Source organism: Muntiacus reevesi, chromosome 10 (genome assembly GCF_963930625.1).
Source record: "Muntiacus reevesi chromosome 10, mMunRee1.1, whole genome shotgun sequence".
In the NCBI taxonomy this organism is placed as follows: Eukaryota; Metazoa; Chordata; class Mammalia; order Artiodactyla; family Cervidae; genus Muntiacus; species Muntiacus reevesi.
In genome coordinates this window covers 66,107,610-66,132,219 of record NC_089258.1, presented here as the reverse complement: position 1 = coordinate 66,132,219, position 24,610 = coordinate 66,107,610, and the positions used below count along the sequence as shown (strand labels likewise).

The window sequence follows — 24,610 nt, the reverse complement described above, 5'->3', positions numbered from 1 at the left end:
CCTTTGAAATCTCTGGGTAGCCTTTCCTCTCTTTAAGAAGTCATTTGGCTTTTAGAGATGTTAAAAAAGTTGGTTACTTAGTTTTACATTTTATTAAAGTGTCAAGCTCTCTTGTAAACTAACAATTTTATATACAATGGTGAAAGAAACACTGGCTCTAGTTTTTTCAACTTCAAGACATTAAGATTAAATAGGAAGTTAATCAGTGTTTCCTTTGATATTATGAAGAAGAAACAAAGTTGCATTATTATCTTACCTTTTCTTTCTTGTGTGTGCTCTGCCTCTGTCCATAGGACACTGAATTTCCTGGCCTGAGGGGCGCTAAGGTAGTTTCCTTTGGAAGTATAATGCTAGATTTCTCTTTTCTTATTTTGATTTACAAAAGAAATGGCAGTATTCAGGAAAGTCCTTAGTCCCCTGGCCACTTGTTTTTAAAAGCTCTTGTAAAAAAGATCTAATCACGTTGTCAGAGAAATCACCTGTTTGTTTCATTGGACTTAAATGGTTGCGTGGCGAGAGGCTTTTGCAAGCTGAAAGGAGGCCCAGGATGCAGCCTGCGTGTTAGGTGTGAGTCCTTACCTGCCTTCTGCAGATACTGACTTGACTGCCAGCCTTGACAGCCTCTTTAACAAGGGAACTCGGTGGAATGTTCTTGGCCTAGAGTAAGTTCTTGTGGGATATTTACCTATGTGAGATTCTAGTGCTTTGCTATCCACTTCAGTGTTTGAAAGCATGCTGTGTGTTTTGCAATTGGAAGAGTGCATCTTGGTGAGTTGAACTTGGGCCACGTAAGATTTTGCCTGAAGTATCCTACTCTCCAAATTTTCAAGATCGTTCTTAAGAATAATTGGAAAGCCACCCAGAGCGGTAGGCAGAGAACTGGTAGATGATCGCTTATATATTTGATCCCTTTGACTCCTTGGTGGCTTGGCACCTTGCTGCCTCTCCCTAGTCAAGTGCTTTTCGTCCCTGTTTAATTTCTTACACACTCTGTACCTCTCTGAAGCCCTCGGTTTTGCCTTGTTGTGTGGCTGTTTATGGAGGTCCTAATATCTCTTTGGTTAGCTTGTTCACTGGTTTCCTCCAAGCAGGAAGCACGCCGGAGGCTCTGCGGCTTCCGTAAGAACCTCTGAGCTGTCTGCTAGATGACTGGTCTTTATGAGAAGTTTTTTTTCCCTTTGATACTCAGATGCTCTGTCAGATCCCAGGTGGTACTCTTGTGGTCATTTCCCTTTGTCCTGTGTCCCAGCGCCCCTCCCTGGCCCCGCACTTGTCCCTCTGATGTTCTCATTGTGACTGTAGTTCCAGCCTTGCCCTTGAATGGGCCCTTCACTTTGACCACTGAAGCAAAGCAAAATTCTTGCCTTATTCTATCTCACTTTTAGATTTACTGGAATTTGAGCATGACCTAGTTGCTTGGATTGAATTAGTCATTGTTTTTAATTTTGCAAAGGTTATTAAATATATCTCTTTAGTTTGGCATTATTAATATTGATGCTGCTTGGCTTTTATTTTTGTGGTGAGTCCTCTTTGAACTCTCTTGGACTTTGTTTCACATAAAAATCAAAACCATTTTGCAGTGGAAGAAAGAAGCTCCCCGCATAACAGAATTCAAAGACTTGAAAGGCCATTGGAGTGTTCAAATTATTTTAAATATTTGAGGCCTCTCCTTCAAAGTGTAGAATCCACTCTTAAGTTCATCTCTGCACAAGCAGTTTAGAATTTCATAGAGAAAGTATTTTTTAATTTGTTAACAGATGTTTTGTGCATCCTCTACCACCTGTTCATCTTATTCCCCAGGAAATCCGACCTGCTTTATTTAAACTTATTTTGTATTGGGCTATAGCCAGTTAACAAACAGTGTTGTGATAGTTTCAGGTGAATAGCAAAGGGACTCAGCCATACATATACATGTATCCATTCTCCCCCAAACTCCCCTTCCTTTCAGGCTGCCACATGACATCAAGCAGAGCTCCCTCTGCTCTACGCTAGGTCCTTGCTGGTTATCCATTTTAAATACAGCAGTGTGTTCATGTCCATCCCAAACCTCACCTATTTTAGTTCTTACTCATTCACTTTATCTGAACACCTAGAAAATGTATAGGGTCTACTTAACAGGGTCGTTTTGAGCATCAGGCGAGAGACTGTCTGGGAAAGTAGTTTTCCAGCATCTGGAGGAAATGAGGGGCTTCTGCTCCACATACTGGGGGTAGGGAACGTGATGGCGGCGGGAGGGGAGGGCTGGGTTGCTGATATTGGAGTGAGCATTTCTGGTTGATTTCTTCACCTACTAACTTGCTTCTCTCCATGGAAGTTGTAGTTAAGGATCTGACCATCCATCCATCAGGGAGGGCTTTTTATCTTTAAGCAGGGGACCAGTGCTGGCCTTATCGCTTGCCGTCTCTTGTCTGCGGCAGCTGTGGCCCGCCTGAGCCCAGGGCTGGAGAGGAGAGTGGTTTGTGTTTCAGGCTCTGCCTGGGGCAGGCTCAGCCAGGCCTCTGTTCCCCCTGGTTCAGCTGCTCTGATTGCAAAACCAGTGCCGGGTCGCTGTCGGGTTTACCGTCCTCTCGAGCTGGCTGCCTTCACTTCAGAGGGGAGGGCTGGGAGACCCCGTTTTGGCTGCCTGCTCCAGTCCTGCTCCAGCACTCATGAAGCTGACCCTCCAGTCCTGGCTTACTGCCTCAAGTCCATATGGCCTCTAGAACCCAGAGTGATTGACAGGCATCTCAGATAGCCTCCAAATATATATGAATAACCTGTCTTTTTTTTTTAAATTACCTTTTATTGAAGTGTATTGCTTTAAAATGTTCTATTTCTACTGTACAAAGTGAATCAGCTGTACATATACACATATCCCCTCCCATTAGGATTTTTTTCTCATTCAGGTCACCACAGTACATTAAGTAGAGTTCCCTGTGCAATAGAGTAGGTTCTCATTAGTTATCCATTTTTTTCACAGTATCATAGTGTGTATGTGTCCATCCCAGTCTCCTGGTTCCTCCCTCCCCACCTTTCCCCCTTGATATCCGTATATTCATTCTCTGTGACTGTGGATGACATGTTTTGTCAAGCCATCAAGGCCATCTCTGTGTCGAGCATGGTGGTTTGTTCTGTGGTTATACCCTTATTTCTCTGATGTTTCATGTGATGGCACCCTGCTCCCCAGGTGGTGCCTGGCATAGGGTTGAGCAGGTAGAAGGGACTCAAAGCAGATTGGTTATTTCTCAAAAACTCAAGAAATTCTAGTGTTTCTTAATTTATTCCTCGGCAGAGTGCTTTTTGTAGGTTGCTTGTGATGTTCTTTTTCTCTAAGTGTGTACTTTCAGAAGTGTGTATAGTTTTCCCATGGGGTTTTTCTGGCACATCAGTCCTTGCCCTCTGTGTCCATCCTCCTGATTCTTACAGAGATGGTGGAAGAGTGGTGAAGGGGCAGCTTATCAGGATGTGACAGTGACTGAAGCATGGCCGCAGAAAGCTTCTACCACCTGATCTTGCAGTCACTGTCTTTGAGGCAGTGGGTGCTTCCCTCCCTCTAGTATCATAGCTCTTCCTTCCTAACTAGCCCCTGACCCTCCCTTGACGTTATCCTGTAGATATGGGAAAGTATAATTGGTAAGGAGAATGAAGGTGGTGATGCAGGAAAGAAGGGGTTTGCCGTTGTGGGTACCCGCTGTTATGCCTTCTTCCGATTGCTGTTGATTTCCAGAAGCTCCTTCCAGCGTTCTTGCTGGTTTAAGTTCAGAGGAGACCATGGAAGAGTTGCTGGCTGTAACAAGGGCAGCACTGGTTCCCACATACTACAGTCTACGGTAAGAACTCCCAGACACAACTGCCAGCAGGGCTGACTTATTTGCGGAGAGGGAGGAGAAAATTTTTAGTTATTTTTACATTTGGCTCTGAAAGCAAGAAAACATTTTCTCATTTGTCCTTCCTTAACCTAATCTCTTAGATGTAAATAATGATGCCTTGTTTCTCCAAGGGTAAATTAGTGAAAAGCCATTCGCAAACTTCTTTCTCTTTAGCTGTCTGTTTACAAAAAAGTAGAGTATACAGAAGGAGAAAGAAAGCCAGAGCGGGAAGCAGGGGAGAGGACCTCGGGTCCTGGTGAGATCCAGCAGAGGTTTGCATGGGCTTTGCAAGCCTGGAGCCTGGTTTACCACCTCAGGAAGGAACTTCCTGCTCTGGACTGGCAGTCCTAGGCACCCGGGCCGTACCAGCTGTTTCCTTTGTTTTTGCAAATCTGCGCACAAGGGTGGGTGGGAGAAGGTCAAGAAGGAGAAAGGAAGTTGTGTTAAGTTGTATCAAGACTGCTCTTTGAGGGTTCTCTGTGTCATGCTTGTCTTTCTGCTTTTTTGGGTGGGCTGGCTTACTGAAGTCCAGTCCTTCTGCTCTTCGTCCTTCTCCTTTTTATTGAGGTGAAATTCACATATGTGATATTAACCATTTTTTAAAACAATATAGTTTTTCTTTTTTAAAAAAATCATGAGTAACCCTGGCAAAAGGATTTAAAGTCAAATTCTTATTTGAAGAATTCACATGTTATGATTCCTACTACTGCCCATCACCTTGATTCCTCAATGTTTGAATCATCGTCTTCAAGATAACCCTTTTAAAGAAAGCTTTTGCTAAGATAACAGTTACTGTTTTAGTCCATCCATACTTCTTTTGAGTTGGGCTTCTTTGATCTTCACTTGAATGTGGAATTGCTTCCAAAATTCTCCATCTGTAATCTTTGGGGTACAGTTCTTCACACAATTTACTTTAGGGCCCTGGAAGTTGTAGGAAGTACCTTGCTATTTTGGCAAATTATTGTTCCTTCATCATTTCTAATACTGAAAACTTTTGTTCCATCCAGCTTTCACTCATGAGCCTAGCAAAACAGGTCACAAGTCTTGTCACCGCTGCAATAAAATTACCGTGATGACAGCAAAACCTATGTCTCAGTGTGGCTACATCAATGATTATCTGGACACTGTGAACAATAGTGCCCATTTGCATCTAGAATGAGGCTTGAAATGAACGATTTTTTTAATAGCTTATATTCCATTTTATTTTTTTTAATTAATTTTTATTGGAGTATAGTTGCTTTAAATGTTGTGTTAGTTTCTGTTGTATAGCAAAGTGAATCAGCTATACATATACATATATCCTGTCTTTTTTGGGTTTCTTTCTCGTTTAGATCACCATAGAGCTGAGAAGAGTTCCCTGGGCTAGGTTCTCTTTAGTTATCTATTTTATGCACTGTATCAATATGTGTATATATATATATATGTCAAAGTGTATATATGTCAATCTCAATTCATGCCACCCCACCCCCATTCCCCCCTTGGTGTCCATATGTTTGTTCTCTACATCTGTGTCTCTATTTCTGTTTTGCAAATAAGACCACCTATGCCATTTAAGATAAACCATTTTTGAGTGAACAGCTCCCTGGTATTAATGCAATCACAGTGCCTTGCAGCCACAACTGTAAGGCAGGTGTTTCTGGAAGGAAGGAACCGACGAGGGTGGTAACTTCCTGGGGTGAATGGTCTGGGATTCTTTCGCCAGGCTCTCTGTGGCAACTGTCTTTCTAAGGCATGACTTGAGAAGGAATTCTTAAGCTGGGCCTTGAGATGCCACACTGATGGACATCTTTTAAGACGGCTGCCTTGAGACTCCTCTTAGTGTTGATGAGAGGAACCTTCCAGTCTGTTTTGTGCATGTGAGGTTTAATGAGGGACTGACGCACGAAGGACATGTAGGTGAGGAGCGCACAGAAGTAGCATGTAATTACTGTCTTCTGGACGGTACTTTTTCCCCACATAGATTTTGAGTAGAGCTCTGGCAGGATTGGCAAGGCTGTAGGCATATATGAGGGTTAAGGGGATGAGGATTGCATTCATTCAAAATTAGGTCATTACCAATGACAGACAAGTGTATCATAAGTTTATGAGCTGGATGCTGTCATCAATCACTGTTGAGTACCTGCTGTATATGGAAGTCTGTGCCAAATTAGGATTTTTAGGGGAATAAAAAAATACCTGGCCTGGTTCATGAGGAATCAAGATGGGATTTCAGTTGGTGTAATTGTTGATTTTTGTACATGTGGAATCTGATCATATATGAAGAAATTTCATTGCATGTGTGAGGAATGACTAAACAACACTGGTTTCTGATTTTCTAGAAAGAAATGTCATGTGGAGGAAAACTTGGGTATAATTTTGAATTTGCTTGACGTAGTCGTTCTTTGCAGTTATTTATAGTTTAGGTCACTTGTTTGCAAGAAATCTCAGACAGATCTTGAGAGGATGCTGAAAAACGAAAAGGCATTGTATCTGAGGGTTTCTCAAAACTTCCAAAACGAATCAGCTTTTTTGAGGAGGGAAAATGCCTCCTCTTCAGGAATTTTTACATTTCTCAGAGTTATTTGTGGATTTGCTTCTGTTTTGAGACAAATTGACATCAGCAGTGATTTCTGAACCCCAAAGACTGTGTGAACACCGCCTCCAAAGACAGTCTAAATTAAATTGGATACTGTCATGTTAAAAATATATGGCTGCTGCTTAGAGATGTCTTTGTTAAGGAACGCTTTGTTGGGGTGGTTTTCTACTCTTAGGCTATTAAATGTTGACAGAATTTAAAGAATTAATTTTCCTAGATCCTCTTCACTTCTGAAATGAAGCATGTGATCTTGACATTGTATTAGTACCGTGTTACAGTAGCAGTGAACTTGAGGGTAGCAGAACAAGCCTTCCTTTCTTTTTTTCCTTCTTTTTTTTTTCTTTTGAAAAGAGCAAGTTTTAAAAAGCTAATGGGTAAGGAAAATATAAAATAAAAAAATAATATTTCTCTTAGATACACTTGTTTGACTCCTCACTTTGTTGTCGTTTCCAGGGGATTCTTATTTTTCATGCCATGGAGGTTGTTGTTATATTAATCATCATATCAGTCACTCTGGGGATACAGAGTTGGGAGAAAATATGAGAGTCAGTAACACTCTTGAGTTCCTCTTATGTTCTAGAGACAATGCGAAGTACTTCTTATGGGTGATGTCACTGAATTTTTCCAGCAGCTCTAGAGGGTTGGTATTATCATTGTCGTGACTTTCAGGGGGAGAAATTGAGGTTCACAGGGTTGGGTTCCCTAGAATTAGAACACCCTGGGATTTCAGCCTCGACCTCTGCTCCCACCCACTGTCCCACCCTGCTCCTCGAGGTTGGGTTACCCACTGCCCCCCAGGACCCACAGACTCACCTCTGTCCTCCTCTTTCCTAAATGTCCGTTCTGTGTTACTGCATGCTGGCCACAGTCTCAGTGTTGGACATACGGGGTCGGATGAGGCACAGACCTGCCGCACAGAGGTCAGCAGAGGTCACGGTCAGGTGCTGGGGACAGGTGAGGTCTCAGAGGGGTTCCTAAAAGGGCTGCCCTGCCGCTCAGTGCAAGATTGCCCCTCCCAGTCAGCCGTGGGGAAGTGGGAAAGGGTATTTTAAATTAGAAAGGCTCTTTAAAAGGTGGAGGGCATTCAGATAGATTTGCAGGCAATGCCCTGGGGTGGGTGTGTGCCCAAAAGCAGTTAGCAGTTGTCATAAAGGAGGCTTCTCGCTGTTAAGTTTCATTTATGGCCTGGTCAGAGTTTGCCAGCGGCCACCACTGGCCCAGGAACTAGAGTTTCGGGAACACTGCCGTCACTCATTCCTTGTCCATCAGATGGGGCTCTGTTGAGACCATGGAGGGGATTTATGGCTCGGAGGACCTAAGGGTGGTTTCAGATGATTTGCTCAGACTCATAGTCACTGCTGGGCTGGCAGAGCACCTGTCCTGTGTGATCCCCAGTTCAGCATGCCCCAGCCCCCTTCTCCGTGCCTGAGTCCTGAGGGAACATGGACGTTGACTGGTCCCCCAGCCAGATGGCCACATGCCTCTGTGATCCCTAGGAATGTATCCAGAACATCGATTTTCCTGACTTGAAATCTTACCATAACAGATCTTGCGATAAAGGCGAATTTGGCTGTAACACAATTTATTGTGGACTGTTTCCTGTCTTTATTTCAGGCTTTCTGAAAATACCATTTTTTAAAATAATTTTGCTCTGATGGAGTAGCATATTTTATGCCCTTCATTTGTTCGGATTTCACTTATCACCCTGTGATGGCATTTTTTTTTTTTTTTCACCTTTCTATATATCCCCATTGGAGTGTGTCTCCCTGTGCCTCTCAATTTATCAAAATATACTTAGTTACATTTTAATTAAAATCCTAGGAAGTGCAAGATGTTAAAAAACTTTTAATTTTGTTTATATTTGCTTAATATCTTGCTTGAAACCCTTGGAATTTTGCATTGCGTGTTTTTGTGTGTGTGTGTAGTTTTTTGTTTGTTTGTTTTTCATTTATTTTTATTAGTTGGAGGCTAATTACTTTACAATATTGTAGTGGTTTTTGCCATACATTGACATGAATCAGTTATGGATCTACATGTGTTCCCCATCCTGATCCCCCCTCCCAGCCATTAAAAAGAATTCATTTGAATCAGTTCTAATGAGATGGATGAAACTGGAGCCCATTATACAGAGTGAAGTAAGCCAGAAAGATAAAGACCAATACAGTATACTAATGCATATATATGGAATTTAAAAAGATGGTAACGATAACCCTATATGCAAAACAGAAAAAGAGACACAGATGTACAGAACAGACTTTTGGACTCTGTGGGAGAAGGCGAGGGTGGGATGTTCTGAGAGAATAGCATTGAAACAAGTATACTATCAAGGGTGAAACAGATCACCAGCCCAGGTTGGGTGCATGTGTTGCGTTTTAAAATGGAAGTATTATGTTAGTTATTTGCAAGGACTCTTGAGATCCTGCTGGGTTCAAATCCTTGGTCCACCACTTCTAGCTGTGTGACTTTGGATGTCATAATAGTTTCTGTCTCATAGGCTGACCGTGCAGATTGAGTTAATACAAGTCAAATGCTTTGAATGACACTTGACTTGTGGCAGGAATCCCATAGACATTAGCTTCTGCTCTTTGTACCATTCTTCCAGAAAGATCTACTTGGAAATCCTAAAGATCTATTTGGATGTCAGATCAGCTTATGAATAAAGCTCGTCTTTTTCATAGGAACATAGTACAGTGTGATTTGTATTTATACTCTTTTCAAAATGCATTTTTCTTATTATTAAAATATTTACAATCCTGAAGTGTGAAAAGGAAAAACTATAGTCATGTTGGTATCTAACGTAATTACACATTTTGCTCTATTTTTTTTTCAACTTTTTCCCTTTAACTTTAGGTTTATTAAAATATCTGTGTTGTGCTTAGTCGCCAGTTTGTCTGACTCTATGTGACCTCATGGACTGTAGTCTGCCAGGCTCTGCTGTCCATGGAGATTCTCCAGGCAAGAATACTGGAGTGGGTTGCCATGCCCTCCTCCAGGGGATCTTCCCAGCCCAGGGGTTGAACCCAGGTCTCCTACATTGCAGGCAGATTCTTTACCATCTGAGCCACCAGGGAAGCCCATTAAAATGTCTAGTGATAATAGTGATAATCATATTGTGTAAATAATAATTTTCTTAACCTTAGCTACCATGAGTATGGTTTCATATTATTAGTAGCTACATGGTAATTATAAATGCTTGCATAATAGTACATCAAGGAGATTTTTACCTTTGTTTATTTAACCATTAAACACTTGAGTAGTTTCAAGTTTTGTTGTTATGAGTAATTCTTTGATGACTGTACTTCTGTATAAAGGCTCTTATTTGGGCAGTAATTCTAGAAGTGAACTCAATGAGTCAAAGGCAAAGAATGCCTAATGTTCAATACATGCTTACGTTGCTTTTCATTTGGGAAATACTGTGCTGCCTGCATGGGATGCTAGATTGATTTCACTGCATTTCCTCAGCATTGGGCATCATCTTAAAAATACACTAACAATGAATGGGAGGCAATATATCACTGACATATCAGATTTTTAATTAGGGTACATGCTTATTTTCTTAAATGAATGTTACCTATTGTGTTACTTTCTCTGTGGATTGTCTGATCATGCCTTTTGGGATCATCTTGTTGATAATTGATATATATTTTTTAAAATCACAGTGATTTCTTATAATCACAGAGTTCAGTTTATATTAACTATATATGAAGGATGGTAACCTTTTGTCTATCAAACTGTCAGGGAGGGGAACATTCCCCTCTACCCATCTTGGTTGCTTTGACTGGTCTAGTAGTTAAAATTGACACATGGCAGATTAATAGGAGGAAAAAAAGTTTAATTTCATAAGGACAGAGATCTTATAGATATGGAATCCAAGAGGTAACCAAAGCCGGCTGTTTATATATTTTTTAGACAAGGAAACAAATTTGTGAAGAACTGACAAGACAGCTTAAGGCTTCAGCACTAATTCATGATAAAACTAAGTAGAGTTTGCTTATACTCCTTCTTTACCCCGAGTTCCCTGTCTCCAGTGATAAAAATGTCTCTACCTCCTGATACAGGTGGGCACCTTTCACCTGGGAGATTTATATCCTACTTTCAGGAAGGACAAAGGAGGGTCAGAGTGTCCTTGCATTGGCTGTTTCTTAAGTAACTTTTAATTCAAAAGTATATGTCACTGGCGCATTTTGGGGTGGCCTGCCCTGAACCCCGCTGGACTTAAGTTGTTGTTTTCTGGCTTGTTTGCCTTTTTGATCTTTAAAGAATTTCACTTGATACAATGAATCGAGGACTTCCTTTGTGATTAAATGATATACCATTATTAGTTTTCTAAATAGAGAGAATAGGAGGGACCACACAGTGAACCATAATTGTCTACCTATATAACCTCTACTCCCAATAAAAAAGTAATACCTGCACATGGATGGCATATTCAAAAGCAAAAGCCCCTTTCAGCCCCCTTTCTTGTCTTTAAACTATTTCTAGTTACTGCTTTCAAGGAAGATAAAACATATATTTGCATATATTTTAACCAGAAAGAGATCATACTGTATTCATTATTCTGCACCTTGCTTTTAGTCACTTAAAATATATTTTGGACATGTCTCCATACGGGAAATTACAAACCTATTGTGCTTGTGTGTGTTCGTGTGTGTATGTATACATAATGTTTTACCAATGGATGCACTGTTTAGTTAGTCCTATATTGACAGACCTTTGATTCTTTTCAGATTATTTTATAGTTTTTAAACTAAGTTCTCCCTTTCCAGAATTTTGGGAAATACTCAGTTGTATTTCCTTCAGGGTTGGTGACCCCTCTTTGTGCTCAGGACACTGTCGGGATGCAATTAGAAAAAGACAAATCTCTCAATCACATGGTGGGACTTAAAAGGGGGGCTGGGGAATTATAAAAACTTAACTGTGATTTAAAATGAGGGTAATCTTTTTAATTGGCTTCTGTGATGCCTATTGGAATACCATTGTTTGCAACGTAATTACGCATTTACCAGCCTAATTCATCCATTATATTGTGATGTAATGTTTAGACATCACAATAATTACAAATCTTGCATGTCTTCAGATAAATATACCACTGATCAAAATAAGACAGTGGTAGCAAGAATAGTGCTGCATCGTTGGGGGATGTTAATGAAAAATAAAGGATAATAAATCATATCTCATTGGCTCAAAACATTGCTTCTACTTTTCTATCACAACTACCATCTAAAGCCCAGTGCACCTGGGCCAGCGGAGCAGTTTTCATTTGTGCCCTGTAACTAGCCCCAGAGTTCCATACCATTGTATTTTCTTGCCCCCAGCTTGGTGTGTTATCCAGAGATGTGCCTGGATATTTTATCCTGGGACTAGTAGGGGTCCAAAATTTAAGAGATTATCTGAACTGTTTGTGTGTGTGTCATAGTAAGGGACCAAAATTTAAGAGATTATCCGAACTGTTTGTGTATGTGTCATGAATAAAGAATGGGTCTAACCCAGTCCACTAAAATGTGTTTGATGTGGAAGAACAGTAAACAAATTCTGGTAAAGTGACTTATGTGTTTAAAAGCTATTTAGCTGTACCTTTTGCTTAAAGCAAACAAAATCATCACCAGTCAGGTTCTTGGGGAAAGGAGATTGTACACAGGGTTCATTGAAGTGTTTGGTCTTAAAAATCCTCGCTCTTACAGGAAATGTCTAAATCAGTGCAGACAGCTTGGTGGGGAAAAGGAAACCACATTTTCTTACCGAAGCATATATATTCACTGGGATGACCTTGACTCACCTTAGCTGCACATCAACATGGCATAGCTGGGGTGTCTTTGATTTAGGGGGTTTGTTTGATTATGAATCACTTGTTCAGTCGCTCAAGTCATGTTCATGGACCCCATGAACTGAAGTTTATGAATCACTTGGGGAAGAGCTAAAAAGCAAGATATGAAATTTTCTAGAACACTGTGATGCCCCCAAATAGCTCACTGGTCTGCTGAGGGCTGGGCCATTTTGTGTCCAGGTTACAGAAGCAAAAAATGATATGCCAGGCCCCCACGGGAGGATGCATGTGTCTCCTCTGCTGACACCACTCGCCCCCAGATGGCTAGTGACTGGCACGGTCCTGGTCATGCCCTGCTTTAGCTTGGGGCAGCTGTTCTTTCGAACTCATTTCTTTTATTAAGCCTCTGCCACTATGTTTGCCTTTTCTTCTCAGGAAAAAGACATGTGCTGGCCCTCTGGTTACTGTATACTGTAATGTGCATCCTCCCTGGCTGATCCCCTGTTTCCATCTTTTTTCCCTTGGTGTAGGGAGGAGGAAAATTCCCTAGTGTTCTGTTTGGTCATTTTAAGAATTTGCCTTTGGGGCTTTTGGGTCAGGTGTTCCTGTAGAACAGAGCTTATCGGGTCTGTGTTTGCCTCTCACCTGCTTCTTGAAAACTGTTGAAGCATCTGTGAGCTTTGTCTGTGCGATGGGGCACAGCATTAAAAGCTCGTCCAAATAGCAGGCATGGTTGCGTCTTGTTGATTACCAGGGCTGTTAAATTCTCTTGTGGAACCAGCGAGACAGGTGACAGTTTCCAGGAATTGAAAAGCTGCTGCATACACAGCCCCAGGTGTTCCATGAAGGTTGGACCACTCGTGTCATCCCTTTTTACGGTCCATAAATCTTCTGATTCATTGTGCCAGCTGGGACTCAAGACACGTTTATTCGTTGGGGGGGAGTCTCCATTGAAATCAGAGAGTAGGAGGAAGAGTCTGGAATTAGAATGGTGTACATTGTTCTTTGTTAGAAAAGAATCCTGGTTCTCTGACTGTAGACAAATATTTGCTTTTGAAGAATCTGGTGGCGTATCGGTAGCTTTGTTTCTGTCCATGAGGTAAACACTTGCTCTCTCGCCTTCTAAGGGTGCAGGCATTCATATCGTGCTGGTGATTTGATAATGCTCGGAATCTGGGTGTGTGCTACTTCAAATACCTTTCTGCTTCCTCCTCCACCGACTTAGTTATTTCTCCAACGGGACAGATCTTTATCCCGAGGGGTCTACATAGCTGCTGCTGGAGGGTGATGTTGGAAAAATGTCCCTTTAGCCACAGCTAGATATGCATATTGCCATGCAGCTTCCTTGTGTTAAGCTATACCAGGATCAGAGAAAAAAGAGGCCTGTGTCTTTTACCTTTTAAAGCCAGTGGATTAGGAAGGAAAGAAGCCCGTACCTTGGGGAAGCCACTCTGAACCTCAGTTTCTTCATCTGTGAATGAGGAAAAATAATTCTGACACTTCCTAAGCATTTGCTCAGCCGCCTCAGATGTTGTGAGGATTAAATGACCTCATGCACGCCAAGGGTCCAGGGTAGTTTCTACCATGTAGTGAACGCTCAGTAAATGTTAACTGGTGATCCCTGATTACAGGGAGGGACACTGAGGCACAGGCGTGGGGGTTGAGGCTGAAGAATGTGACCAAGTGCACCCAGTACGTGGCAGGGCCCACCAGCCAAAAACAGGCAGTTGGTTGAATGAAAAATGAAATAATGTATGTGAAAGATGTGTGTCTAACTCTGCAGTGTCAAACTCTTTGTACTAACTGGGACTCTGCCATGACGATAAGGCAGGTGATGGGGAACCTGGGGTGAAGAGGAAGCAGTGGTTTAGGAAAGTGGTGCACATAGTAAGCGGACCGTTGCAGTGCTGCAATAAATGCTGGGATAAAAAGATCTCCAAGGGCCAGGAGGTGCTTGAGGATGGGAGGGGCCTTGTGGGTGGGGTTGGATGGATGGGAGCAGGTCTCTAGTTGAGTGGAGGTGATGATGGGGGACTTTGCAAACCACCAGGTCCACTGAAGTGCGGTGGAGTCAGAATGGGGACGAGGAGTCAGCTCTTTCGCTTATCAGTGTACTTGCCATGTCAATATTTTTTTAGCCTGTCTACCTGATTAGCTAAACTTCTTGGCAGAATTCTTGGCAGCTTGATAGAAAGCTGAAATATTTTGATTTGATTTGATGATTTTTTTTTTTCCCACTAGGATGAGAAGAACATATTGAAGGGTCAAATGGATGCAGTGTCAAGTTTAGTTTTTGTAAGACCACTCAGGGCAGTGGTATGGAAGATGGACTTGAATGGAGTGGGAATAGAGTCAGGGGATCACTCTTGAGGTCATTCAGACTCTGTGTTATGTGATATGGGCTCTCAGGCAGGTCTCTGGGAATGAAGGAAACAGGCCAGGGTGTTAATGAGGGCTTCCCTGCCTGGCTGGGAGATCTTGAGCTAGCTAAGTAGCTCTCTGGGCCTCACTTTTCCAGTCTAGGAGGAGGAAAGCATGTCTCTTTGATCTGGTTGTATTGGATGGGGTGGATTTTAACTGTAATGAGAAGAAAACTGGGGCGTTCATTTTTAAAAGAGAAAGCAGAAGCTATTTGATAAGATTAATTTCAACAGAACTGATATGTGTATGCTGCCTGCTGGCTTAATTGGTTTAGGAGAGCTGTCTAGTCACCCTCCTGTGATGGATACCAAGTGAATTCTAGTAGATTTATAGTCTTAGGTTTGTAAGTAATGTCATTTGCAGAAGAATAAAGTTCCCCATTTGTTCCTCAATTTGGAAGGATCCTGTAAGAATCAGCGACTTTATAAATATCCAGCAACCTTTCACCACTTTAAAATATTGAAAGGATAAACGATGCTGATGGCGCTGGGTTTGCATCATGAATTATGGATGTGGCGTGCCCTGGAGATCTTTATGGCTGTGCATAACGAATCCTCTTTGTTCTAGCTTATTTTCAGTGGGGTTGCTTGTAAAAGAAGGGGTCAAAGCAAATCCATTGAAGAGATCTGTTTGCTGCAGGATGATATTTTTTTTTTTTTTTGACCATCCTATTCTGTTAGTTGCTTTTGTTGGCGCTTCGCTTCTTCATTATCAAATTGGTCCACAGTAGGGTGGGATTTGGGGACAGTGGCAGAGGACCCCTTGTGGAGTTAACAGCTGTGGGTCAGGCTAATGACCCAGCAGGAGGCTGGCACACCCCTTATTGGTTTCCGTGTCTCTAAAGCAATTCTCTCCCTGCTCCTCTTTCCTCTGAGCTGCAGCCTCTTTCAGTTCTTCGAGGCAACGAGCCCCATGAAGATATTTATGCAACGAGCCCCACGAAGATATTTATGCTCTGTGTAAAAGTGGGTTAGGCCTTAACTATTTTTTAACCTAATAATAATTAAACAGAATAAACTGGAATAAGTTATTAACATGCTTATGATCTTTTCTCCCAGTTAATTTTTTCTAGACTCTCAGTGCAATCAGACAGGATTAAAAAAACATGGAACACAGCAGGGAATTCGTCTGTACTCTCTTTCCCCCTCTCCTCCCCTGGCAAAGATTCTTTTAGAATCTGAGTAAACTATGAGAGGTACTGTTTACATTTCATACATTGAGGAATGATGACTGTAAGTGGAAGCCGGTGGTCACATTGCCCCTTTTAGTCACTCATAACTTCTTTCTATAGTGAACGTACTATCTACTTTATGAAAGTGGAGTCTCCCAGACCCAGGTGTCAGGCCTAGCTCATCTAGAATCAATTAGAAAGGGTCTACCCATGTATTTCACAGTGGTTAGGTAAGCTGTACTATCAGCCCTAAGACGGTCATTAGTGGAATGACTAGAGGCAAATATCTAAATAATTGACAGTGGCTCCAGATTGAGGCTTCCCTGATGGCTCAGTGGTAAGGAATGCACCTGCCAGTGCAGGAGACACAGGTTCGATCCCTGGGTTGGGAAAATCCCCTGGAGAAGGAAATGGCAACACACTTCAGTGTTCTTGCCTGGAAAATTCCACGGACAGAGGAGCCTGGTGGGCTGCACAGTCCATGGGGTCGCAGAGTCAGACACGACTGAGCATGCACCAGATGAGGCTCCAAGGTCCGGGGCTGCCTCTGGAAGTACACCTCTACCAAGGGTCAGCTCCCATGTATTGGTCAGAGCTCCACAGTATAGTCAGTTGCATAATTTTGAGGCTACTCTGGTCTCAGTGGTTCATCACAGTTTTAGCTCATACGAAATTAAAAAAAAAAATCTTTGCAGGAAACATCACTTAATTCAGTTTGTCTATATCATTAACCAAAAGAAACAACACAGTGCTCATGCCATGTAGAGGAATGGGGTAGTGCCTGCCAGGTAGACATTTGTCAGGATACGCATTCACTTAATCCTGCGTTCATTCAGCGGGAGGTCGCTTGGGCTTCCCAGCAAGGGCTGGGCACCAGGGGACATCCAGCAGGAATCACCCTCAGAGCCTGTCCTCCAGGACTTTGGTCCATAAAGGAGATGAGGCTTGGGCACCACTGTGATGCCTTGTAAAATGAGTCTAGACCCAGTGTCATGAGGATTCAGTGGAGAAGGAGACTCAACCCAACAGAGCAGGTCACGAGGAAACTAGAATTCCACTTACAGGCGGTAGGAAAGGCATGTGTGAACAAAGAAGATCACAGATGGTCTTTTTTTTCTTCTAGTGAAACTGATAGTTGCTCAGTCGTGTCCAACCAACTCTTTGAGAGCCCATGGACTGTAGCCTGCCAGGCTCCTCTGTCCATGAAATTCTCCAGGAAAAAATACTGGAGTGGGTTGCCATTTCTTTCTCCAGGGGATCTTCCCGACGCAGGGAAGTCTCCTGCATTGCAGGCAGATCCTTTACCATCTGAGCCACCAAGGAGCCCCCTCCTTTTTTTGTCTCAAGGATCGTCAATCAAATCCCTGGGCTTTTAACCTGTTAGTTAAAAAAATGCAGTAATCCATAATTTTTGAATTATCATTAGCCCATTCTCTTCTAATAGTACTTTGCATTGTTTTTCGAATCCTGGGATTGAAATAATAATTAAAAAGTAGAGACACTGATTATTTAAAAAATTTTTGTGTGCAATGCATATAAGGAACCTAATGTACTTCCTTTTATTTTGATGCTATTTGGAACATTTATTTTCTTTGCTCTCTCAGAAACAGTTTAAAGGCATACTTCTCATAGTGTGAGATTACATTTTTAATTTGGGCTGTAAACCTGGGCAGTTTTTACAGTGAAGAATTTAGTGGGTCTACCTAGGCTATTAACCATTGTGATTTTAATAAAACCATCTTCTTTGTTTAATTAGCCTTTGTTTAATTGCATTCTGCGCTAGCACGGACTTGAAGAGCTCAATCCATCTGCTTTATTGTCTGGTTTCCTTCCGAGTCCTGTTTTCTTTTCCCTTCTCTATTATACTGATGTGTCTTAGTAGTATAGGAAATATTGTGACTATATTTTGTGTAGCTGAACTGTCTGCTAAAAGTAGATCATACAAAGCCATTTCGCTCTCTCTCCTTCTCTGTTTTTGCTCAGTAAATGATGGGATTATACTTTTAGAATTGTATCAGATATATATCTCCTCATTCTCTAAAGCCTCATTATGCAAATTAGCTGTACTTTCTTGATTCATGAATTCATACTGTAGTTTTATTTGGGGATTCCTCAAGGTAATTGCTTATTTGGGTGGTTCAGAAGATCGGAGATCCAAGTCATATAATGAACATTTTCCATCACATTTAGGCATTTCTATCTTCCTCGAAAAATAAATGAAGCATTCACTGTGGCACTAAGTCAGAGACTGGAGAAAGAGAAAAATCAACCTGTGGTCATTTAGGATCACTTTTCCTTTTTCCCAGCTCTAAGAGTGATCTTTACTAGATAACCATAGAACCCTCTTCTAAATCCCCATTTAAATGCCCGAGTTTTATCTTCTAAAAAACAATGATCAGGTAGGAAGGAAAATGCCAGGTTCCCTGAGTTTCTATCTTCCTGCTTTGAAAAAGAGCATAATAAAACCACTTCAGCAGGGAGCAAAGCTCTCCCCAAGTTGCCCAGCCAAGTCCTGGGAGATCCAGCATTGTAGCATCTTCATTATCTCCTCCTTTTGAGGCTGGCATGGTTGGTACTTCCTGTGCAGAGGGAGCAACGTGGGCGGGGGCATGGAGGATGCCAGCTCTGCCATGGGAGTGGTCCATTCTCATCCTGACTTCCCCAGTAAACTAAGAGCACACAACTCTCCTATAATCAGGTTTCTGACCTTTTTGTCCTTTTTGGACTGTGAACATTTAGTTTTTTCTAAGTGTTCATTGTTCAGTCCCATAGTTGTGTCTGACTCTTTTCCACTCCATGGACTGCAGCACACCAAGTTCCCATGTCCTTCACTGTCTCATAGTGTTTGCTTAAACTCATGTCCATTGAGTTGGTGATGCAATCCAACCATCTCATCCTCTCTTGCCCCCTTCTTAGGCCTTCAGTCTTTCCCAGCATCAAGGTCTTTTCCAATAAGTTGGCTGTTCGCATCAGGTGGCCAAAGTATTGGAGCTTCAGCATCAATCCTTCTAATGAATATTCAGGGCTGATTTCCTTTTGGATTGACTGGTTTGATCTCCTGTTGTCCAGGGGACACTCAAGAGTCTTCTCCAGCATCACAATTTGAAAGCATCAATTCTTTGGCGCTCAGTTTTCTTTATGGTCTGACTCTCACATCCCTGCATGCCTACTGGAAAAACCATAGCTTTGAGTACACAGACCTTTATTGGCAATGTGATGTCTTTGCTTTTTAATATGCTGTATAGGTTTGTCATAGCTTTTCTTCCAAGTTTCTAAGGTACCAAATGTCAGTTTTGGGAACAAAAAGTAGTTGACTAAGGGGCTGTATGGTTGAATGAAAATGAAAGTTTTAATCACTCAACCGTGTCTGACTCTTTGCGACCCCGTGGACTGTAGTCTGCTAGGCTCCTGTGTCCATGGGGATTCTCCAGGCAAGAATACTGGAGTGAGTTGCCATTTCCTTCTGAAGATATTCCTGATCCAGGGATCAAACCCAGGTCTCTGGCGTTGTAAGCAGACTCCTTACAGTCTGAGCCATTCAGGGAAGTATGGTTTAATAATGTGACTCAGTTTTTTAGATTGATACAGAGTTGGTTTACAATGTTGTGTTAGTTTCTGGTGTACAAAGAAGTGACTCAGTTATATATATAGATATACACACATACATACATACACACACTTTGTTTCTATTCTTTTTCATTATGCCTTATTCCAGACTCAACTTTGATAATATAGTAGTTACTAGGAATTTCAGAGAAGTCACAGTTAACTCACTTGAAACAGCCTAAGATTTGACACTTGAGTGATTTTAAATTGCACTCAACAGACACTTTCTAAAATGAAGAGAAGGCGTCCAGAGAGTAATTGAAATCAGGTGTCATTTGTTGCTTTTTGGTGTGATTCTCCTCTGCAGGGCTTTCCTGGGCCATGGCCCTGGTTGGGCTAGCAGTCCTCCTGAGTTAGGGTAACTAGTAATCTGTGCCTTCACCAGCTTCTACCTTTGTCTCCCTGCGTGTTTGTAATCATTATACCCAGGAGTTTTCCATTTTTATATTTATTTATTTTTGGTTGCACTAGGTCTTCCTTGCTGCATGCAGGCTTTCTCTAGTTGCGGTCAGCAGGGTCTGCTCTTCAGTGTGGTGCACAAGCTTCTCACTGTGGTGGCTTCTCTTGTTACAGAGCACAGGTTCTAGGTGCACAGGCTTCAGTAGTTGCAGCACGCAGGCTCAGTAGTTGTGGCTCCCGAGCTCCAGACCACGGGCTCGGTAGTTGTGATACACAGGCTTAGTTGCCCCTTGGCATGTGACATCTTCCCAGACCAGGGATTGACCCCATGTCTCCTGCATTGGCAGGTAGATTCTTACATCTTGTACCACCAGGGAAGTCCCAGGAGGTTTCAATTTTGCCTTTTGATTTTAGTTTCTGCAAGAAGAGCTAAGAAACAGTTTCTAAACCTCTCAGTTTTTGAAACTTTTTTTTTTAAACCTAGGTAGACTCTTAATTGATTTGTTTGGAAACTAGATACCCTTTTTAGTAGTTACTGTTACTCAGTCATGTCAGACTCTTTGCAACCCCATGGACTGAAGCCTGCCTGGCTCCTCTGTCCGTGGAATTTTCCAGGCAAGAATACTGGAATTGGTAGCCATTTCCTTCTCCAGGGGATTTTAATTCACACATAAAGCCAAAAGAAATATCAAGTATCTCTAAGATGAGAAAAATTCAGTGCTATGTTAATAACTTTAGGATATTTCATCTCAGTTCCTGTTTTTCTTCCCTCCTTCTCTCCCTCCCTCCCTCCATTTTATTTTATTATTGTTTTTCTTTAAACAGAGCCTAGAGCCTATAGGTGAGTTTTATCTTGGGATGCAACTGGGAAAATTCATGATAAAATAAATTTCAAAAAGTATTATAGTTTTACAAATTACAGGAAGGGAATGGATAACTTTACGCTGATTATAGTTCTATAAGACAACATAAATATGTTTGAACATTTTAGGGGGAAGAAATGTAAAAGGAGCTTTCACCCAGTTATTTGAGGTCTTCTGCATTTGGACATGTCTGAAACACACCTAAGTCAACATAAAAATATTTAGGATATGAATTTGGGCCAGGGAACGTTGAACATATTTTTACTCTGTAATATTTAATATGAAGATGTTGTGTCACCCCTGTGTGAGTCTGGGTGGGAGAGAGAGGAACCAGAGTCAGAGCAGGGCTGTGTTCTTTCACAATCCTGCTGCAGGCAGCATGAGCAGTGTCCCTGTTGTCATGCCCTGGACAGCTCTCTTGGCCCTTGGCAACAGGCTTAGTTGGCTTGCAAGTGGAAATATCTGTTCATTCAATTATTCATCTGTGGTTATAGTTGGTTAGGGGTAACATCCAAACTTAGCATGAATAAGGTCACAGCACCCCAAGGAAATCATTCTCTAGGGCCACCCAAAGTGGTAGGAGTCCTGTGGTCAACACAGAGGTTAGCTACCTTTTGGTAATGTCGTCTGGAGAAATTTAAGGAGTAGAGACCAAGAGTCTAGGGGATCATGGCTGGTGGCACGAGAGCATGAGTGGTAATAACCTAGGTGAGAGCCTGTTGTTGGTAAGGTCGAATGAGTAGGAATTCTTTGTGTTATATCTAAGCAGAAAGTAGATGAAGGGCTTTGAAGCTTATGGTATGTGTAGAAAGGATGGGGAGATGAAATGAGCAGCAGCATCAATTGGAGGACTTATGTTGTGTCCATTGGGGGAAAATTGTCCCCTGCAGAATCAGTCATCAGTTATTAAATTATTTAAAAATAGGTATTCTAACTTGAAGCCTTCCTAGGTGGCTCAGTGGGAAAGAGTCTGTCTGCAATGCAGGAACCACAAGAAATGTAGGTTCGATCCCATCCCTGGGTCAGGAAGATCCCCTGAAGTAGGAAATGTCAACCCGTTCCAGTTCTTGTCTGGAAAATTCCATGGACAGAGGAGCCTGGTGGGCTACAGTCAGTGGGGGTCTTAAAAAGTCAGACATGATGGAATGACTGAGCATGTGGGCACACACACACATATTCTAAGTTGAGGGATTTGTACTATCTGATTTCAAGACTTCCTTTGAAGCTACAGTAATCAGGACAGTGTGATATTAGTGCAAGGATAGATAAATCTGTCAGTAGAACACAATGGATGTATATATAAATTATGAGACATACATATATATAATGGGTTAATTGATTTTTGACAAACGTCCAAGAGTAATTCAGTGAGGGAGGGATACTATTTTTAACAAATAGTGTTGGAACAATTAGATATCTGTGTTTATAAAAATGAACCTCAACCCGTACCTTGTACCATACACACAAATTAACTTGAAATGAGTCATAGGTCTAAATGTAAGAGCTAAGACTGTAAAATCTTACAAAGAAAGCATAGGAGAAACTCTCTGTAACCTTTGAATAGGCAAAGATTTTTTTTTTAAGCACAGAAGCTATCTAAAAAAATTTTGCCATACAGTATAGGACTTAAAATGAAAAACTTTTGGTCTTCAAAAGCTCTGTTAAGAAAATTAAGACTATAAGACTATTAAGACTTGAACTATAAATTCAAGAGAATTTAGTTCAAGAGAAAATATTTCTCTTGAAATATTTTATAGTTCAAGAGAAAATATTTACAAAACACATGAATTAATGTAGTATGTGTCTTGTGATCCTATCCTTTGTATATTAATATTTTGAAAAGTAAAGCACGTTATGAGGCTAGATCCAGATTTCCCTCTTTTGGGTGATTGGCTGTATTCTGTTAGGTTGAACTATATGAAATCACTGATATCCAGTAATTTTTGATCTACAGAAATATCAATTTCCTGTTAAGAAAAAAATTGGCTTTCTAACTTACTAGGCTTTTGGCAGCTGTTATAGGTCAAGATTATGTGGCAGTGGTCAAATTTAACAGGTTTTGTAAGCCGAAAAGCCTACATTTTTGTTCTAAGTTGCGCATTTTCTTTCCCTCACTTTTTCAGTTCAGTAGATGTTTCATGTGTCTCTACCACTTTCAGGGCATTCTACTTGGAATTGCAGTGGATGGATATACAGATCAATTTGTTGCCCTTGCCTGGGAGAATTTAGGGGATGAAATTAAAAGACATGTATAGACTTTGCTATAAATCATGACGGTAAAATACAACTCTCAGTCATTGTTGTCTCTGTTGTGGTAAGTGTAAGAAGGTAATTGGATTTTCTTATTGAAGAAGTAAGTCGTTGTGAATGTGTTTATAGAAATGTGTGTGCATATGAGCCTGAAGGAAAAAAGGAAACAAGACCAGCAATTTGCATAAAATTAGAATCTCCCAAGAGTGAGCATCTCTTAACCTTTTTCAAGAAAAGTCCGTATAGTTTGCTATTACTTAGTGGATGACCTTGCACTGACTCTTGCTTTAGTTATTAGGTGATGGTATTGAGCCATTGGTCATAAATGAGTGATCACTGCTTAAGGAGGCTGGCTTCTGGGTATCTTTGTGGCCTTTTGTTTGGTGTGCAGAAAATGTGGGGAAAGTGGCTGTCACTTTATCCTAGATTTCATTGTTTGCTGGGGTGGTGAGTGACAGGGGCCATCAAATGAAGAGTCCTGGGAAATATCTAAAGACATATCCTAGAATTCAGTACAGCAGTGTGTCCAGGCTGGTCAACTCGATCAACCTGTTTCCTTAGGTGTCTAAGTGGAGACCCATCTGAGCAAAATGGAAAACAATAGAATGCATGTTTTATGTTTCCCAGCTCTGGTGAGTTTCTTCCTTCTCTTTTCCTAAATAAGTCCAGGGGACTGAGAAGGCCCGTGGCTGTTATTTTTATGTAGAGTGGAGCTATACTAGCAGTCAGAGATAAGATGCTTGACAGTTGACACATACTGACTGTAGTTGATAGTCGACACAATTGACTGTTGTTTTTGGTCCTCTGCTCCAGGAGAGTATGTACCCAAGAAACAATGCTATGTAAGTGGGATGGATTTCCATGTTTTGTTCTGTGCTCTGTATGGAGCCTCATGTCTCTGTGTGTGTTCTCTCTGACAATAGCTTTTACTCTTGATCAAGGCTTTGCAGTTCTGAGAGGGAACAGGCATACTCAAATTAAGGAGTGCAGTAGTTTTTTGGTGTCATTGTGGGACAGCGGAAGAGAGTACGTGTTTTGTACTCTTGGCTACACATCGTAGCCAGATGTGGATCAACCCTAGATCCTCCACTTAAGGTATATAATCCTGAGCATGTTATTTAATTTTGAGCTGCCACCTTTCTCATTTGAAAAAATGGAATTAATAACGAGGTCACTTAAGATTGTTGAAAAATAGACACTAAGTGCCAATATTCTTTTAAAAATTACCATATGGTAAAATTGACTTTTTTCAGTGTACAGTTCTATGAATTTCAACTCATGTATGGACTCATGTAGTCACCACCTCAATCAGGGAACAGAAAAATCCTACTCCCCCTAAGACACCCTCCTGCTGACCCTTCATACTCACACCCTTCCTCCTCTGCAAAGACTTGTTCTTGAAAAAGGTTGTGGGTACAAATTATGCTCAATTTATATGTCATATCACTATTAACTTAGGGAAATCTTTAGCTTACAATTAAAAACATGCATATGTCAGGGATCACTTCTGCTTGTGAGAGGAGTGTGTGTGTGCATGGGGGGAGCAACATGTGATTTTTTCCCTTCTCTCTTCACTCCTTTCATAGGAAATACTTAGATAGTCCTGCACATTGGAAAAGCTAAACTCCAGGAAAGTAATTCCCAAACCACATCCTCTACTTTGAGAATCTTTCTAATGAAATCGTACATTGACATGAAATTAACAAAATTGTG

The 24,610-nt window shown here is 41.4% G+C and overlaps 1 protein-coding gene and 1 non-coding gene across 3 annotated transcripts in view; one reads left to right on the top strand and one right to left on the bottom strand.

Annotated features, from left to right (window-relative positions):
- MFHAS1 (multifunctional ROCO family signaling regulator 1) overlaps positions 1 to 24,610 on the top strand; it is a 103,741-nt gene that overhangs the window by 5,340 nt on the left and 73,791 nt on the right. The window lies entirely within an intron of this gene.
- LOC136143920 (small nucleolar RNA SNORA1) lies at positions 4,879 to 5,011 on the bottom strand. Its single transcript, XR_010658420.1, has one exon. It is a non-coding gene; the product is annotated as a small nucleolar RNA SNORA1 (small nucleolar RNA).